Source organism: Lissotriton helveticus, chromosome 6 (assembly GCF_964261635.1).
Source record: "Lissotriton helveticus chromosome 6, aLisHel1.1, whole genome shotgun sequence".
NCBI classification, from domain to species: domain Eukaryota; kingdom Metazoa; phylum Chordata; class Amphibia; order Caudata; family Salamandridae; genus Lissotriton; species Lissotriton helveticus.
This window is the reverse complement of record NC_136067.1, coordinates 111,946,171-111,964,052: the sequence shown is the minus strand read 5'-3', so window position 1 is coordinate 111,964,052 and position 17,882 is coordinate 111,946,171. Positions and strand designations below refer to the sequence as shown.

The following is a 17,882-nucleotide window of genomic DNA, read 5'->3' as shown; positions in this document are numbered from 1 at the left end:
GGAAATCAGGTGTAAGGTCAGGATTGAAGACAGGATAATCGAGCTGCTGGCGGAGGTCGGCGGAGCCGGGAGCTTACGCGGCCATCTTGATTCGTAGCGTAGCTCCTCCCCTAATTTCAGATTTCTTGAATTAATTTTGGGACTTTGCCTCTCCATTTCTGTATTATTCTAAAGGAAAGTTGAACACTTTGGTTCTCGACCCGGGAAAAAACTGCTGTTCACTGCAATCACCTTCACTACCTCAATTCAGGAAGGACCTCAAGACCTGGCTCTTCAACTGAACCACAGTGCCTTCAACGGAAAAGCACCCCCCCTTCCCTGCAGTGTCTAAGTTCAATGCTTCAATGCAATCCATATCCATGCCTGGGGAAGTACAGCGCAACCAACTACCACTACCTGGATGCAGACTGCGTTTTTTTATGGATCCAGTACCAAAGGAGCCAATTATCCAATGTTACCATCTTTTGACTTCCTGCACACTTTCACCAGGATTAGCAGCTATGCAATGACTCACACCTAAATGAACATTGGCTTCACAGCTCTTTGAAGTTATGACTGATATCATGATAGTCTGCTATTAGCAGAGAATCCTCAAAAGTATTTCAAAATACTGTTTGCTTTTCAAACTGACAGCAAAAGGTACTGTTGCTGCCATGTTCTTGTGCTACTTTGCTTAGTGTCTAAATAACAGTTCATACTACAGGTACCAAAAAGTATTTATTTTTACTTAATGCGAACGTTTTAACTTCAAAATGACACATTTTTTAATTATTCAATGCATAATTTAGGTTTGTGTTACACAAGTTACTACTTATGTACCGATATATCTGTAAGAGACATTAGTTAGTGATAGATTCCTTACCTTACAATATCCCTAGGCATCAGAATGGATCCGTAAAGTTTTGCTTAGCAGTACCCCTGTGCGTCAGTAGGTTGCGTCCTGCGGCTCTGCGTCCGTCACTGGCGTCATCAGCACCTAAACAACGTCACGGAAGGTACTTAGGAGCCACCCATGCGGGCTGACGTCAGTTCTGTACACGACTTTCCGCGCCAGGAACGCAGAGCCATGCAAGAAACTGACCACTGATGCCATGAAACTAGGGCCCTGAAAGGGATGACCTTAACCCTAGAAAGCAGTTTGCAGAACGGGGAGGATGGGTGGGGCGGTAAGGAATCTATCACTAACTAAAGTCTCTTACAGATATATCGTTACACAAGTAGTAACTTGTGCATCTGAAAGAGACACATTAGTGATAGATTCCTTACCTTAGTAAAGATACCCCAGCAATGCCAACCCCGGTGGTGGGTCTGTGAATATGTTTACACCAGAAAGTCACGGAGAACAGAACGGCCAAAGAAGCAGTCTCTCCGGACTTGACCATCAAGGCAGTAATGCTTGGTAAACGTGTGCAGCGAGGCCCACGTAGCTGCCTCAAAAATGTCCTGCAAGGGAACGCCGCTTCCCAAGGCAGTAGTGGCTGCTGTTGCCCTGGTGGAATGGGCACGCAGCCCCACAGGAGGCTCCTTCTTAGCCAACGAGTAACAGGCCTTGATGCAGAGAACTACCCACCGAGAGATTGTCCGTTTGTCCACGGTGTGAGAAGTTGGCCTGATATGCAGTGCTCACTATTCTAGTGATCACTATGTATCATTCCAACGACCCTTATTGATGATTGGTTGTAAGTCAACCTGATAGACCAGCTATCCTAGTAGCATGGACACGAGCAGTCTTTAGGCTAAACTCTAGAGGGCGTGTTAAGCCAGCTGTTTTACCATCACATTTACCCCTTGAACACCAAGTGAAAGGACACCACACAAGTTGTTATGAAAATAAAGTATATTTATTTATAACAAGTCTACCCTGAACTCTTTATGAGTCAGGGAGCTAAGCACAATACAAAACTCTTAAAGAAATACTGAAAGTCGCACAATTTACACAAATGCCCGAGGGGCACGAAAAACCATATACTACACAAGTGGAATGCGAATTTACTAGCAGGTAAGTACTACTCTCATAGGCTTTGGGATCGCTAGGACTATTTAACTGAACCTTCAGATTACAAGCAGGAGGCCTAGGGACGTCGTGTGCAGAGTGGGAACTCTCACGCGTAATGCGGGACAAAGTCTATGGATACTAGGAAATGCAAAGTTAGTGTTATCGGACAAATCCGACTAGGTAGAGCTGAAACGAAAAAGGATCTGGACACTTAGATAGTTAAGCTATGCTGGAGCACCGAAATGCTCAGGTTACCTAGCCCAGGGGCTGCGGCTGCATAGGTCTGAAAAGACGTCGGGAATGCTCGTTGCAGTCTATGGAGCCTGAAGGAAGAAGTTGCTGGCAGGCGACCAGTGATGAAGTTCGTGGTGATCCAAGCCTGGATCGATGAAGATGGATACCTGTAAGCAGAGGGGACCAAGTCCTGAATCACTAGCCAGTGATTAGGTGGGCACCAGGATGGCACCGGGCGAAGTCACCTCGACCAGGTGAGTGGGCGACGCTGGGCTCTGCAGTCTCTCGGACCAGGAGGCGTTGTCGGCGACCAGGATGGAGGGGCGAGCTGTCCCACGGAGGTATCTGCTGTCGACGTCGTTGTACCCAGGATTGGGGCAACAACTCTTGGCAAATGCAAGCCCACGCGGTGGACTCAAAATGGCGTCTGGAGTGGACCAGGAGGGTCCGGGGTGCTCCTCTGTTGGAGGGGAGAAAGGGCCAGTCTGGAGCAACCAGACCAGCGGTGTTGTCGTCGTGGTTCGTCGTCAGAAGGGCCACTAGCCAACGGGCAAGTGACCTGGACCGCGCGGTGAGCAGCAAAGAGCAGAAGGGCCCCACGCAGATCTCGTGGATGCAAGGGGGCTGGACTTCGGTGCTGGAGCTGCTCAGGGTCGGGGCTTCTCGAACCCCAAAGCACTCACGTGAGGATCCCTCAGTGGTCGTGCTGGGCAAGCGTCGTGCAGTCTTGAAGATGGCCGGTCCCTCGAGGTCTCGTCACACCCACGAATCTCAGCTGGGCTGATGATGCAGGTAGAGGTCAGAGGTGCCAGGGAAGCCGGTTCTCGTCGAGCTGGGCAGCCTTGATCCGGAGGAGAGACTTACAGCAAACCTCAAATATCAAAGAACTCAATACCATTAATTATAAAAATTTAATGAAAACTACCACTACGAATTAAAAAAATTGGCACCGACTTCCATTAAATCTAATCGGTAGAATAAATCTGATAAAAATGAAAATCATACCTAAATATTTATATTTATTTAGATCAATTCCTTTGGCACAGAATAGGCTTTTTTTCAAACAATTAGATAGGATCTTCTGCAACTTTATTTGGGGGTATAAGAAAGCTAGGAGGTCGTTAAAGATGTTGAAAAACCAAATAGGAACTGGTGGTCTTAACTTTCCCGACATGAAATTATACTTTTGGGCTTCTTTTATAAGACGTATTCGATCACTACTAAATGTAGAAGACCTACTTTTCTATCATCATTTATCACTAAAGGGAGATGCTAAACAATTTTTTCTTCGTGTTACAGATCCTAACTTCTACAAAAGGGTTAAATTTAAGACCGTGCGAGACATAGTAAGAATATGGAAGGATATACTTAGTCACTGTAAAACCACTATATTCCACTCACAATTAATTTTGTGGGACAATCCCGGGCTGCCCAATATATTTAGCGACGGGGAATTTCGTAGGTGGCAACTGAAAGGAATTATGGTTCTAGGCGACTTATATAATTCTCAAGGCATACTGGATTTTCTTACTTTAAAGCAATTATATGGACTGTCCAATATACACAGATTTAAATATATGCAAATATACGACTTTTTAGTGCGGAAGAATAGAATTAACACCTTGTCGAGCGGGGGTATTTGGGACCTCTTAAACTCTAAAAAAGAGAAATCAATAATCAGCTCGGCATATAAATTCTTTATAGGTTTAAGATCTGACGATAACGACACACTAGCTAATAAATGGAATCTAAAACTCGGAACTAATTTAACAGGAAAACAAATAATTAAATCCTATACTAATATTCATGATCATGTAAGATCATCTAGTTTACGATTACAACAATACAGAACCATATACATGCTATATTATACCCCAGAAAAATTCTCTAAATGGCCTTCAAACAACATTATGAGAGAAAAAACTAAATGCCCGAAATGTGACGAGTATGCGGCAGATCTAGTCCATATGTTGTTCTCATGTCCGAAATTAGGGAAATTCTGGGAAGAAGTGGGAAAAATCTTAACCACAAAAAATATTCTTAGCTCATCAATAACAGCACCGATGGTAATATTAGGCCCACACTTGACAAGTCAACCACATTATATACTGCTATCAATCTTATTTTCCTGTGCCAAATTAACTTTAGCCAGGGCCTGGATTAACCCCAACCAACCCAACGCTTTGGAATGGTGGTACCTGGTTAATGAAATCAAAATTATGGAATGTACGCTGGCAGAATTTAGGGGTGTCCGATCGCTAAAGAAATTTGAGAAAATTTGGGGGAACCTAGAAATGAACTGATATACTCAAGACCATTATATGTCTTCCTGTGTTTTTATGATTTTATGCTTAGCTACTTTAATTGACAAATTGAAACAACTGATTAATTCATGTTTTATTTTGTATTTGCTTGATGAATTGAAACTATGTTGAATGTTTTGCTGTCTTATACCAGGTGAAAATAAAATAAAAAAAAAAAAAAATAAAAAAAAGCAAACCGCGATGCTTGGATGGTGCCTGCGGGTGCAGGGTGACTACTCCTTAGTCACAAGGGAGAAATCTTAGGAAGAAGTATTGAGTTCCTTTCGCAGAAAGTAGTTTCAGGATTCAAAGATGATCAGATTTGGAAGGGGGCCTGCTCCTACCTTTATCCTGAGAAAAGGGGCTGGCACGCGACTAAGTCCTGCCCTATGGGTGGGACTAGGAGGGGGGTGGTTACACCCCTCTCCCCTGCCGGACTTTCCCCAGCTCAGGGGCTGGTGTGCCCCTGGAACTGGTTCAAGCCGGCATATGCACAGTGAGCACCGGGGTGCCACTTGCAGTCACCTTCCTCTAAAGCCCTGCCTACCTAGGATACACAAAATCCTGTCTGGGACGGTGCTGGCACCGCCCCTGACAGGAAACCCTTTGTCCATGCCTCCCGCGCTGGAAGGACTCCCAGCAGCAGGAGGGCAGACTTGTGTCTCGGTGGCAGCATCCATCTTGTGGAGCTGAGGCTATGTCTGACTTTAACCAGGGTTACAGGTTACCAACATGTCTTCTCCCTCTAGAGGGGTGGAATGCTACCCCCGTCGCCAGAACTGGCGAGGGGGTAGTATTCCAAAACGTATGACACCTTACACGACATGTTTAGATATTGTCAGACCAAAGTTACCATAACCACGAGGATTATAAGGCACTTAAGAGTATATGGTCTGACGCTATCATGGGAACGGCTAAGGGATAGATCCCGAAAGCCGCAGACAGGCTCAGCTCATGCCAGAGCACCATCTCACACGATTCCAAGCACTCTGCTTCAGGATTGTTAAGGCCTGCCATAGGAGTGACTGATAGGAGATCTGTGTGCCCATTTTAGGTTTAGATATAGGTATACTATATCTAAAGCAAAGGGTGATTACACCACCTTGCTCCCAGCTGTCAAGCAGCCAGTTGTGTCAGTTTTGGATGGCCAGCCAGGGGTGGCATAATACATGCTTCAGCCCCTGGTAGGCCCTGGGTACACCTATGCCCTGGATACCGAAGGTATACTGTACAGGGACTGATAAGGTGACTCAGTATCCAATTGGATATGTACCTAGGGTACATGGAATCCATTTTAACAGAGAGAGCAGTGGGCCTGGGGTCCTGAATAGCAGGGCCTCAGGTCAACTAAGTCAGAAAACCAGCAAAACACCAGGAAAAAAGTTGGGGGCAACCATAGTCAGGGATCTACCTTCCTACATAACCCCCCTCCCACCCCCCAAACGAAAGGAGATAAGGCTATCCTTGACAGGTAAGCCTATATTGCCTAAGTGGCCATATAAGGAAGTACCAGCACTGGCATGGTTACCCCCTATTTCATGGTCACCTAAGCAATCCCTCACCCTAAGGGTATCTGAGGGTCTCCACCATAGGGAATCTCTACCTGTGGTGTGTTTTGGCAAAGTAAAAGGCTGGTGCTGAAATGGAGTACTGAAGTGAGGCCCCACTAATTTTGGGCTCAGCTTCCTCCAATCATTATCCACCATAGAGGCCTTTCTTTCCAAGACTGAGTTGTTTTGAGCTCTCAGGGTCAACCTCTGGCTACCTACAGCTGGAGGTTGGGTCCCTCTGTTTGGCTTACTGGAGGGACAGGTCAGGTTTGGGGCCCTTAGGTCCCAGGTTTGGCTGTGCCCAACAGTGTTCATCCTAACTAAATTTAAGGGGGATCCCTCAGGAGTTGGTTTTATTTTCACTTGGCTAGGACTACTAGCTACAGTGCCCTTAATCTGCTGATTGGGGAATTCCTTTGGACAGGGGGCCCTTTGGGGTCCACCACTGGCCTCCCTGACCTCGACAGCCCTGGGCTGACTGAGGCAGGGTAGAGAGGGTCAGGTTACCTGCTCCAGACCGGGTCCCACCTTGGAAGGGTCCACTGACATCAGGGGTTCTGCCAGGCTAGGCCTGACTACCTCTGGGGCGGTTTCTTCACAAGGGGTCAGATCAGTTCCCTGAGGAGGCTGATCCTTTCCTCAAGTCTGGTGGGAGGGAGATTTCTCTTCCTCCTCAATGCTCTCTGTCTGAGTGGAGTGATCCATAGTTTCAGGCTTCACAACACTATTATCTGTCTGAGTTTGAGCTGTGGCCATCACAACTCTCCCAACCTTTTCAGGAGGGGACTCAGTTTGGGTATGGGCTGTTACCATCACAGCCTTGCCAACCTGTTCTGGGAAGGAAGTTGTCTGAGATTGGGCTGTGACTGGCACAGCCCTCCTGACCTGTTCAGGGAGGACATCTTGGACTGGGGCTGTGGCTATCACTGCCCCACTAACCTTACCATGGAGGTTTACCATTTTGAAATGGGTTTCTTGCTCTACCTCAGCCCAGGCTGAGATTTCTAAATCATTCCCCAGTAGGCAATCTACAGGCAAGTTTGATGACACTGCCACTCTCTTGGGGCCAGTGACACTTCCCCAGCTGAGATTTACCACTGCCATGGGATGATCTCTCTGTACTCCATCAATATTGGTCACCTGGTATGTGGCACCAGGTAAAAGTTGCCTTGAGGGGACTAGGCTCTCAGTTACCATGGTGATGCTAGCCCCTGTATCTCTATAGGCCTCAACTTTTATACCATTGATGAGGGGCTCCTGTCTGTACTTGCTCAAAGTGTTGGGACAAGCAGTGAAGTTGGCAAACCCCATGCCATTTTCACAGACAAGAGTATCTAAGTCAGGGGACCTGGTTAGGCTAGAGTCCCCAGGAACTCCCAAAGTAAATGCACCCAAATTCTTGGGGGCACTCCCACCACCTGGGGGATTACTACTAGTAGTAACAGGGGGCTTGGGAATGTTACTTGGGGGTATGTTCTCTTTATTGGGGTTCTTTGGGCAACTGCTGTCAGTTTTCCAATGACCCACCTGCTTGCAGGTTTGGCAATAAGGTTTCTTCTGGGTATTGGAAGGATTCTGGGACCCACCCCCCTAAGAGGATTTTTGGGGCCCTGATGTGGTTTGATCTGTAGATTTATTCCCACCCTTCTCTTGAGGCTTGGTTGATTCCTTCTTCTGGTCACCACCTTGGTTCTTAGGCCTAACCCTGGTTCTGACCCATTTGTCTGCCCTCTTACCCAATTCCTGTGGAGAGGACAGATCAGAGTCTACCAGGTGCTGGTGTAATAACTGGTTCTGACAATTATTTAAGACTTGCTCTCTCATAATAAGATTATACAATCCTGTGAAGTCAGTAACCTTGCTACCCAGTAGCCAGCCTTCCAAAGCCTTAGTGGCACAATCAACAAAGTCAGCCCAATCCTGAGACTGAATTTTCTGGGTGTCCCTGAACAGCAACCTGTACTGCTCAGTTGTTAAGCAAAACCCATCAATCAGTGTACTCTTCAGGACTTGGTAATTATTAGCATCCTCAACTCTAGTAGGGAGGAGCTTATCTCTACCTTTGCCTTCAAAGGAGAGCCACAGTATAGCTGCCCACTGACTATGGGGGATGCACTGGACAGTGCAGGCCCTCTCCAGAGCAGCCATCCATTTGTGGATGTCATCCCCTTGTTTAAAGGGGGGCACTATCTTACTCAGGTGTTTAGTATCTAAACTCCTTTCTTTATCTCTAGGGAGATTGCTGCCACCAGTGGGAACTGTCCCACTCATCTGCTGCTCTCTAGCAAAGGCAAGCTTCTCTTTGGCCAGGGCAAGTTCTTCCCTTTCAATCCTTAGATTAGCCTGCTTCATCCTTGCTTCATGCTCTCTTCTCTGAGGGGAAGTCAATCTCCTCTGGGGAGAATTCCTTTTCCTCTGGGAAGAGGCATTAGAGTGCAGAGATCTATTGGAGTCCCTAAAAGGAGATCTATCTCTCCTAACTCCAAGGTTAGGCCTCATTAAGGTCAGTACTGGGGGTCCCCCAGATCCTTCCCTAAGTAGGTCTAAGTTGGCCCTAGTAAGTCTGCTGACTAGTTCAGGCCTGTTGTCTGCCTCATCCCCAGAGAGTTAATCTGCTTCCTCCTCCTCAACTGCATTTTCAGTGTCAAGGAGGTCTGGATCACCAAGGGTACCCTCTAAGACTGGCATATTCCCATCTGTATGAGAAGCTTTCTTAGCATCATATGTCTCTAAGAGACCTATCAGAAAGCGAATGGTGGGGTTAGACCCCTGTTTCAGTTTCCTGGAGGTACACACTTGTCTCATCTCCTGGAAACTGAGAGCTGCATATCTTGAGATGACCTGTGGAAGGTCACTAGCCACTAGGGGAGTCTCTGAAGACTCTCCATGGGTAGACATGCTTTTCTAGTGAGGTGTAAGTGGTGCACTTACCTACACTATTTGTTTGCCTACTGATCCCTTGCTAAGAGTTGTAGTCAGGGTGTGCTAAGCCCTGTTGAACTACAACAGCTGGTTCAGTAGAACTCAGAGTATTCTAAGCTAAGTTATATTTACCTTGGTACTTATGAGATCTTTCAAATGATATTCTTAGGATACGTGTGGTAAAACAACAGCAAGCTCAAATCCCAACCGCTGCTCACCAATGTGAGAAGTTGGCCTGATATGCAGTGCTCACTATTCTAGTGATCACTATGTATCATTACAACGACCCTTATTGATGATTGGTTGTAAGTCAACCTGATAGACCAGCTATCCTAGTAGCATGGGCACGAGCAGTCTTTAGGCTAAACTCTAGAGGGCGTGTTAAGCCAGCTGTTTTACCATCACATTTACCCCTTGAACACCAAGTGAAAGGACACCACACAAGTTGTTATGAAAATAAAGTATATTTATTTATAACAAGTCTACCCTGAACTCTTTATTAGTCAGGGAGCTAAGCACAATACAAAACTCTTAAAGAAATACTGAAAGTCGCACAATTTACACAAATGCCCGAGGGGCACGAAAAACCATATACTACACAAGTGGAATGCGAATTTACTAGCAGGTAAGTACTACTCTCATAGGCTTTGGGATCGCTAGGACTATTCTACTGAACCTTCAGATTACAAGCAGGAGGCCTAGGGACGTCGTGTGCAGAGTGGGAACTCTCACGCGTAATGCGGGACAAAGTCTATGGATACTAGTAAATGCAAAATTAGTGTTATCGGACGAATCCGACTAGGTAGAGCTGAAACGAAAAAGGATCTGGACACTTAGATAGTTAGGCTATGCTGGAGCACCGAAATGCTCAGGTTACCTAGCCCAGGGGCTGCGGCTGCATAGGTCTGAAAAGACGTCGGGAATCCTCGTTGCAGTCTATGGAGCCTGAAGGAAAAAGTTGCTGGCAGGCGACCAGTGATGAAGTTCGTGGTGATCCAAGCCTGGATCGCTGAAGATGGATGCCTGTAAGCAGAGGGGACCAAGTCCTGAATCACTAGCCAGTGATTAGGTGGGCACCAGGATGGCACCGGGTGAAGTCACCTCGACCAGGTGAGTGGGCGACGCTGGGCTCTGCAGTCTCTCGGACCAGGAGGCGTTGTCGGCGACCAGGATGGAGGGGCGAGCTGTCCCACGAAGGTATCTGCTGTTGACGTCGCTGTACCCAGGATTGGGGCAACAACTCTTGGCAAATGCAAGCCCACGCGGTGGACTCAAAATGGCGTCTGGAGTGGACCAGGAGGGTCCGGGGTGCTCCTCTGTTGGAGGGGAGCAAGGGCCAGTCTGGAGCAACCAGACCAGCGGTGTTGTCGTCGTGGTTCGTCGTCAGAAGGGCCACTAGCCAACGGGCAAGTGACCTGGACCACGCGGTGAGCAGCAAAGAGCAGAAGGGCCCCACGCAGATCTCGTGGATGCAAGGGGGCTGGACTTCGGTGCTGGAGCTGCTCAGGGTCGGGGCTTCTTGAACCCCAAAGCACTCACGTGAGGATCCCCCAGTGGTCGTGCTGGGCAAGCGTCGTGCAGTCTTGAAGATGGCCGGTCCCTCGAGGTCTCGTCAAACCCACAAATCTCAGCTGGGCTGATGATGCAGGTAGAGGTCAGAGGTGCCAGGGAAGCCGGTTCTCGTCGAGCTGGGCAGTCTTGATCCGGAGGAGAGACTTACAGCAAACCGCGATGCTTGGATGGTGCCTGCGGGTGCAGGGTGACTACTCCTTAGTCACAAGGGAGAAATCTTAGGAAGAAGTCTTGAGTTCCTTTCGCAGAAAGTAGTTTCAGGATTCAAAGATGATCAGATTTGGAAGGGGGCCTGCTCCTACCTTTATCCTGAGAAAAGGGGCTGGCACGCGACTAAGTCCTGCCCTATGGGTGGGACTAGGAGGGGGGTGGTTACACCCCTCTCCCCTGCCGGACTTTCCCCAGCTCAGGGGCTGGTGTGCCCCTGGAACTGGTTCAAGCCGGCATATGCACAGTGAGCACCGGGGTGCCACTTGCAGTCACCTTCCTCTAAAGCCCTGCCTACCTAGGATACACAAAATCCTGTCTGGGACGGTGCTGGCACCATCTCACACGATTCCAAGCACTCTGCCTTCAGGATTGTTAAGGCCTGCCATAGGAGTGACTGATAGGAGATCTGTGTGCCCATTTTAGGTTTAGATATAGGTATACTATATCTAAAGCAAAGGGTGATTACACCACCTTGCTCCCAGCTGTCAAGCAGCCAGTTGTGTCAGTTTTGGATGGCCAGCCAGGGGTGGCATAATACATGCTTCAGCCCCTGGTAGGCCCTGGGTACACCTATGCCCTGGATACCTAAGGTATACTGTACAGGGACTGATAAGGTGACTCAGTATCCAATTGGATATGTACCTAGGGTACATGGAATCCATTTTAACAGAGAGAGCAGTGGGCCTGGGGTCCTGAATAGCAGGGCCTCAGGTCAACTAAGTCAGAAAACCAGCAAAACACCAGGCAAAAAGTTGGGGGCAACCATAGTCAGGGATCTACCTTCCTACACACGGCCCAAACTTTTTTGGCGCCCACGTAGCCAACAAAGAGCTGGTCATCCACCCGGAACTGTTGTGTGTGTTTCAGATAGAACGAGAGCGCACGTTATGGGTCCAGACGGTGGAGCCCGTCTTTCTCTTTTAAACGATGCGGAGGCGAAAAGAAGGTGGGCAAAGTGATGGTCTGCCCGATGTGGAAGGGCGTGACAACCTTAGGCTAGAAAGAAGGATGGGTCCTCAGAACCATCTTGTCCGGATGAACAGAAAGGAAAAGAGGTTTAGAAGAAAGGGCCTGGAGCTCACTCACTCTTCTGGCAGAGGTGATAGCTACCAGGAAAGCCGTCTTGAGAATGAGAAGACGCAAAGGACAGTTATGTAGGGGCTCGAACGGAGTACACAACACATATATCAAGACAAGGTTTAAGTCTCATTGAGGTATGATGAACGGCACTGGAGGAAACGTGTGCGTAATACCTTTAAGAAAGCGGTTAACAACTGGGGACTTAAAAAGAGAAGGCTGAACAGAAAGGCGGAAATGGCCGAAAGATAACCTTTGATAGTGCTCAGAGCAGAGCCCTGCTGGGCCAAAGAAAGAAGGAACAGAAGGACTTCAGAAAGAGGGACAGACTTTGCTGTGCACCATGCCACAAACTTGTCTCACCTGCAGGCGTATACCGTTTTCGTGGACGGACGCCTGGCTGTCAGAATGACATCACAGACTTCGGGAGGAAGATCGAAAGATGTCAACTGTCGCCACTCAAACTCCACACATGGAGGTGGAGGCTGGGCAGGTTCGGGTGGAGGACCGTCCCCTGGACCAGGGGATCAATCGCCATTCTGAGTAGCCCGGGATACCAGTATCTTCGTGCCAAATCCGGAGCCACAAGAAAGACTTGGGCCTGGTCGCGCCGAATCTTCTTCAGTACTCTGGGCAGAAGTGGTATAGGCGGAAAGGCGTACAATAAACCGCAACTCCACTCGCAACGAAAAGTGTCGCCGAGAGAGTGCCGCCTTGGAAATTCCAACAAACAGAATTGATGGCATGGAGCGTTCCCTTCGGTGGCGAATAGATCTAACCAAGGCTCTCCCCACTGCAGAAAGAGACCTTGTGCCACGTCCGAGTTCAGACGCCATTCGTGATCCATCATGCACCGGCGGCTTAGTTCGCCACCCTACGTTCAGAGAACCTGCCAGGTGTTGAACCACCAAGGTAATGCCTTGATGTTCCAGCCATGTCCAGAGACGCAGAGCCTCCTGACAAAGGGTCCACGACCCCACCCGCCCTGTTTGTTGCAATACCATATGGCGGTGGTGTTGTCCTTGAACACCTGCACTACACTTCCCCGGACAGAGGGAGGGAATGCTTTCAGTGTTGGATCGCCAGAAGCTCCAAAAGGTTGATATGGAGCCGGGACTCCACCGGAGACCAGAGGCCTCTGATCTCCGCCTCTCTCAAGTGGCCTCTCCATCCCAGGAGGGACGCATCCTTCACCGCTGTGTGCTACGGTTGGGGAAGGGAGAGGGATCTGCCATTGAACCAAACGCGATTCGTGAGCCACCACTGCAAATGTTGTGCAGACCCTCCCGAGATCTGGTCTTGATCGGACAGGTTGCCCTGATGCTGGGCCCACTGGAACTTCAGGTCCCACTGCAGAGCCCACACATGCCATCTGGCATGTTGCACTAGCAGGATGCAGGAGGCCATCAGGCACAGGAGCCGGAGGGTCATCCTGACTGAAACCTGGGATAGAGGCTGAAAGATCGGAATCATAGCCTGAATATCCCGGACTCGCTGTTCGGGAGGATAAACCCGCAACTGCGTCGAATCCAGAACCGCTCCGATGAAGGGGAGCTTCTGAGAGGGACTCAGGTGTGACTTTGGCACATTGTTGGAGAACCCCAGCAAGTGCAGGAGGGCGGCTGTAGTCTGAAGGTGGGCGACGACTGCCTGGGGTGAGCCCGCCTTCAACAACCAGTCGTCGAGGTAGGGGTAGACTGGCACCCCTGACCTGCGCAGATAAGCTGCGACCATCGCCATCACTTTCGTGAGCACCCAAGGGGCACTGGTAAGGCCGAAGGGGAGCACAGCAAATTGAAAATGCTCCTGGCCTACCGTGAACCGCAGGTAACACTGGTGGACCGGCAGGACGGGGATGTGAAAATATGCATCCTGCAGGTCCAACGCTACAATCCAGTCTCCAGGGTCGAGGGCAACCAAGACCTGAGCCAGAGTCAACATCTTGAACTTATCATTCTAGAGGAAGTGATTGACGTCCCTGAGGTCCAAGATGGGGCGCAAGCCCCCTTTGTCCTTTATGGGACCCAGGAAGTAGTGGGAATAACAACCACATCCTACTTCCGGCCCAGGAACGTGCTCAATGGCCCCCTTGGCCAAGAGGGCCATAACATCCTTCTGGAGAAGTGCAAAGGGATCCCCCGACATGTGATCGAATCAAGGTGGCATGGCCGGGTGGAGGGAGGTGGAGGGGGGGGGGGGTAGACTCGAAGTGGACAGAGTAACCCCTCCTGACGAGTTGCAGCACCCAGTTGTCAGAAGTGACAGAACGCCAATGGAGAAGGTGATGATGAATCCTGCCACCCACCAGCGTGGGGTGGCAGTTGTTCTGCGCAGACTTTTGGCTGAACGAATGAGATGGTGCGCCTCTTCCACGGCCACGAAAGCAATGAAAAGTAGACGTGACCGGGCGCATGTTGGAAAGGTCCAAGGACTTGGCCGTAGCCCGAGAGTCCTTAAAACGCTCCAGTGCAGTGTTGGCCTTATCACCAAATAGGCAAGTGCCGTCAAAGGGCATGTCCATGAGCGAGCCCTGGACGTCCAGGGAGAACCCGGTGGAACGCAACCAGGCATGGCGACGAAGCGCCATGGTCGTGGAAATCGCCCTACCGAGGGAGTCCATTGTGTCCAAACCACAACGAATGGCAAACCTAGCCGCGTCCTTATCCTCAGCCACAGCCTGAGACATCACAGTCTGGACCTCCTCCGGGCACTGAGGCAACAGCAACACCTCAGCAACGGTATCCCACACCGCGTGGGAATAGCGGCCCAAAAGGCATGCAGTATTGGCCGAAGAGGACAACCGCTTGCCAAACTGTTCCAACTTCGTAGAGTCCTTATCCGGCGGAAAAGCACTCTGGGACGTTGAAGCTTGAATGACTAGACTCTCAGGAGTGGAATGGGTGGTCAGAAAGGCAGGGTCACCCGGCGCCGGGCGATGACGCCTGGCGACGTTTTTATCCACAGGAGCCCCTGTGGCTGGCCGCGACCAAATGCCCAACAAGACTTCAGTGAGGGCATCTTTAAAGGACAGGAGTGGCTCCGATGACGTGGACGCCGACTGGAGCACCGCAGGAAGGAGATTAGTCTTAAGGGTCACCGTGGGGAGATCGAAGTTAAGGACCTCGCTGCCCGATGGAGCACCACCGTATACGAGGCACTTTCCTCCATAGTGGGCAGGAGGGGGGGGGGAGACTCCGGATCAGAGGAGACGTCAAGGCCGCCGGCCTCCTCCAAATTGTCCACCCAGTCCTGCTCAGAATCACACTGACGAGCAAGAGGGTCCTCGGACCCCTCCCATTCGTCCTCCACAGCCGGCGCAGTTGGCACAGGCCTCGGTGGCGATGCAGGGATCGGGGAGGGAAGAAACAGCACCGGCAACGGCGCTGTAAGCGGTGCCGGCCGTTGCCAAGGCAGCGCAGTGTCCCAATTCGGATCCCAGGCGGGGACACCACCATCCGGGAACCGGGGCAGAGGCGGAATCCGGCAGCATGGGACCACTTGGTGCCGTGGCCGAAGCCACAGGCGGCGCCAGGGCTGGATCTGCCGGAGTAGTCGACAAACCAGCAAGATCCTGACACAGGACCGCGGGGCCCTAAGGCACACCGGCGGGAGCCCGAGGCCTAAACAGGCGGTCCATGGCAGCAAAGAATTCTTGCATTTGTGTGGGAGTCGCCACGGACCCGGGTAAGGCGGGTAGGCCGCGGGACTCCCAGGCTCCGAAGGAGCCACAAGGGCGGAGCCCCTGTCCCCCTTGTCCGCATCTGAGGACCTGTAGTGAAAGTCTGGAACACTATGATGACCTCCAACTATCACCATTTTAATTGATTTTAGTGTGTTATTTTACCCTAGCCTTAATGTAGGATGGTCCTGCATTTGCCTGTTTCTCTTCTGTTCTGTAATCTTGCTGTCTTTTCAGTGAGAGCGGTTACTGAGTGGAACAGTCATGCCAAGAGCAGAGCGTGTGGGATGTGCATTTGAAGGTGTGAAGTTATGTAGGAATGTGTCAGTGGTGAGAATTAGGAGTTCTTATTATTGGCTTTGACCATTCTGTTTTCTGACTTTATCTGGCTTAATGGCAAGGCTTGCCTATTGGCTTTGGCATAATCTTATGCCATCTTGCATTAGTGGCCTATGCTTAAGCGCCTGAAACTGAACTCGGACAAGACGGAAGTCCTCATCCTGGGATCTTCGCCCTCCACCTGGGACGACTCCTGGTGGCCCCCAGCCCTGGGCACCGCACCCAAGCCAACCGACCACGCACGCAACCTGGGCTTCATCCTGGACCCCTCCCTCTCGATGACCAGACAAGTCAACGCCGTCTCCTCATTGTGCTTCGCAAGATCTTCCGCTGGATCCCGACTGAGACCAGGAAGACTGTCACCCAGGCACTCGTCACCAGCCGACTGGACTACGGAAACGCCCTCTACGCCGGAACCACAGCCAAGCTACAGAAAAGACTCCAGCGCATCCAGAACGCCTCTGCCCGACTCATCCTGGATGTCCCCCGACACAGCCACATCTCCAGCCACCTGAGGAACCTGCACTGGCTCCCCGTCGACAAGAGGATCAAGTTCCGGCTCCTCACCCACGCACACAAGTCTCTCCACGACCTGGGCCCCAAGTACCTCAACGACCGCCTGACCTTCTACACGCCCACCCGCCAGCTACGGTCCACCAGCTCGCCCTCGCAGCCGTACCACGCATCCGAAGAGCCACCGCCGGAGGAAGATCCTTCTCTTACCTGGCTGCCAAGACTTGGAACTCCCTCCCCATCCACCTTCGGCTGACCCAGGACCATCTCGCCTTCAGGAAACAACTCAAGACCTGGCTGTTCGAGCAGTAGCACCCTCCCCCCAAGCGCCTTGAGACCCTCCCGGGTGAGTAGTGCGCTATACAAATGGCTTGATTGATTGATTGATTGACTCCATCTTCTGAGCCTTTCTAGGTGAGAAGTGATGCTTTGCTTTCATTTGTTTTCTGCACTCTGTGTGCTAGTAGAAACCGGTTCTTATCAGAGGAATGTGCAGACTACTTCTCGAAGTCATAGCAAAGGCCTGATCAACCATGCCACGGAGTGGTATGGAATCTGATGGGAAAAGGAGGCGGGGCTTGCTAGAAGCTTCGACCAACGTTGTCACTTGTATTAAAGGGGGGAGCCTCCACTGGTCTGGTGGAAGTTGGAAGTGGAAGTTTGGATTCCGAGTAAAGGCAGACGTGTCTATCTCGATTGAACCCTGATTGGTGAGCTCTGATCCCCGGCTGTGTGAAGACTTCCCCCGGCCAGAAGTGGGCAGTGTATGCATCAGGTGATGTATTGAGTTTTGTGATTATTGCCATTGTGATGTGAGCAAGTGGCTGTGATCGTTTGAGGTGTTTTCTATGTGGTGTGGGAGGTGCACATCCAGAGTGATCCTCTACTCTGTATATATATATATATCTATCTTTCTGATCTCTTGCAGGACGTCCAGTGTATCTTATCTTATATCAGTTATTGCTTGTTTATTAATCAGTATAATTATTGATTCATGCCATTTAGATGATAAGTTTGCTCAGTTATTGATTCATGCCTGTAGATTATAGGTTTGCTATATATATTTGAATCTCATGCATTTGGTATCTGAGTCAGCCTTTGCTTAGAGAGTATTATGTAATAAACCCCAAGCCTTATTCTAAAAGTGATAGTCTTTGCATTTTGTTAAATAAAACTCCTTTTCAAAAGGTGCTGTTTGTTTTGTGCTGCAGTCTTGTTGTGCCAGGGGTGGTAAGACATGCTTAAAACTGTACATTATTCAAAGGTGTAATGATATATTTACCTCCCAGGTGGGAGGGCAGTGATTGGGTGTGGCTTATTGGTGAGAAGCCACATTCAAAACAGGACCGATCGAGGGACGTTGGGGAGCGAAAACGCTTCTTTGACTTCTTTTTGTGTCGTTTCCTACCCGAATTCGAGGGTGAAGACTTGGATCCCGAGGAGCGGTGATGACGGCTCCGCGAGCAGTCACGAGAACGACCCCTGGA

At 50.0% G+C, this 17,882-nt stretch overlaps 1 protein-coding gene across 2 annotated transcripts in view; it reads right to left on the bottom strand.

The window, feature by feature from the left end:
- LOC144762304 (exportin-5-like) overlaps nucleotides 1-17,882 on the bottom strand; it is a 2,548,278-nt gene that overhangs the window by 499,254 nt on the left and 2,031,142 nt on the right. The gene's annotated exons all lie outside the window — the stretch shown is intronic.